We start from the raw sequence: 2321 nt of genomic DNA, 5'->3' as shown, positions 1-2321 counted from the left end.
AAAAAAAAAAAAAAGGCTGGGTGTGGTGGCTCACGTCTGTAATTCCAGCACTTTGCAAGGCCAAGACATTTGGATCACCTGAAGTAAGGAGTTCGAGACCAGCCTGGCCAGCATGATGAAACCCCATCTCTACTAGAAATACAAAAAATCAGCTAGGCATGGTGGCACGCACCTGTAATCCCCACTACTTGGGAGGCTGACGCAGGAGAATCGCTTGAACCTGAGAAGCAGAGGTTGCAGTGAGCCAAGATCATGCCATTGCACTCCAGCCTGGGTGACAAGAGCAAGACTCTGTCTCAAAAGAAGAAAACCAAGAAAATAAATTTTGTTTTGCAGACAGGGTCTAGCTTTGGTGCCCAGGCTGGTCTCGCACTCCTAGCCTCCAGCAATCCTCCTGCTTTGGCCTTCAAAACTGCGGAGGATTAACACATTGTGTGCCACTGTCATGCTGTTGCTGTATCATCATCTCTAAAAGGGTGATTAAAATAAGGCTTTTGCCAGTTGGGGTGGCTCACGCCTGTAATCCCAGTACTTTGGGAGGCTGAGCTGGGAGGATCACCTGAGGTCAGGAGTTTGAGACCAGCTTGGCCAATATGGTGAAACCCTGTTTCTACTAAAAATACAAAAATTACTGAGGTATGACGGTGCATCCTTGTAATCTCACCTGCTGGGGGGGCCTGAGGCATGAGAATCACTTGAATCTGGGAGGCAGAGGTTGCAGTGAACCAAGATCACTGCCCTACAGCCTGGATGAGAGTGAGCGAGATACATCTATAATTCCAGCACGTTGGGGAGGCCTAGGCCAAGGGATCACTTGAGACCAGGAGTATGAGACCAGCTTAGGCAATATAGCAAGAGCTCCTCTCTACAAAATATTTTTTAAATATAAAAAAAAAATTAAAGGGCTTTTGGTGAGGTTAACTGAGTGCTTTTTACATAGTGACTGCTGATTAAACGTTAGGTATTGTTATTTATTTATTGAGATGGAGTCTCGTTCTGTCATCCAGGCTGGAGAGAAGTGGCTCAATCTTGGCTCACTGCAACCTCCTCCTCCCAGGTTCAAGCGCTTCTCCTACCTTAGTAGCTCAGATTACAGGCACAAGCCACCATGCCTGTATTTTTTTTTTTTTTTTTTTTTGTATTTTAGTAGAGACAGGGTTTTACCATGTTGCCCAGGCTGGTCTCGAACTCTTGAGGTCTGGCAGTCCACCCGCCTCGGCCTCCCAAAGTGCTGAGATTACAGGCGTGAGCCACCGCGCCCGGCCAGTATTGTTATTTATTTTATGTATGATTGTTCATCTCTTCCATTAAATGAATGATACATAAGAGGAAACAAGCTTACTTAGTCACTCCTGAAATTCAGCACCTAGAACAGAGCCTGGCCCACTAGGCACTCAGTAAACATTTTTGAATGAATGAATGAGGCAGGCATGATGAGGAAGTGGAGCTTTAGGATAACGAAACCAGAAAGTGGCGGTGTCAGGATTCAAACCCAGGTCAATCAAAACTTCCACTGTCCGCCTCTGTGTCCAAAGGGAATTCGTTTTCGGCTCTAGACTTCAATTCTCCTGCCTATACTCTAGGTGTTGACCCTCGGTGGAGACTTGCGGAAGACGGTCCAATATTCTTGAAATCCATTGTCGGGTTTTCTACCCTCCCCTTTTCCCCCAACAACTTCCGAGCCATCTCTGCCTGACACGCAGGCTAGTCCAAGCCTCAAAACTGGGCCTGTGCCAAAGCCTGGACTGGATAATGCGGTTGTGAGAGACCCGGGCTCTAAGGGCGGAGCTAAGGGCCCTGGGGCCGCACACAGAGTGGTGGGGAAGGTTAGGGAGGGACTAACAGATCGCGGTGCGGAGGGATTTAAATTCCGAGGGCGGCGATAATCTTATAAAATGGTCCTGTCCAGAGCTCTATAAACCCTTGGACGTTCAGGGGGCGGTGCTAATGATTCTGTGGACAAGAATAAAACTTTTAGCTCCCGCACGATGCTGGGGGTGGGGCTAAGAGCCTGGGGGTGGGCCTAGATGTAATAAACAAGAACTCCCTGGGCGGGTTTGGGGCTGTAAGGTCGGGCTCTGGTCTTAAGGAGGAGGCTTTTGGAAAATCCAATGAAAGACTGAAGAGGTTTTGGGGATAGATAGCGGGGTGTCTTCCTCCATCCCATCCTCCTCCCGGAGCTCGGGGCTGCGCTTCAGGCTGAAAGCAGGAAAGGCCCTGCCCCTTCCAATCCTTCTGCATCCCTATTGGTGGAGGGCCCTGCGCGACAGACTCTCATTGGTTCTGAACAGGCGAGGAGGGGATCTAGAGAGAATACACTC

Source organism: Cebus imitator, unplaced genomic scaffold (genome assembly GCF_001604975.1).
Source record: "Cebus imitator isolate Cc_AM_T3 unplaced genomic scaffold, Cebus_imitator-1.0 Scaffold296, whole genome shotgun sequence".
NCBI classification, from domain to species: Eukaryota; Metazoa; Chordata; class Mammalia; order Primates; family Cebidae; genus Cebus; species Cebus imitator.
This window is presented reverse-complemented; position numbering follows the sequence as displayed.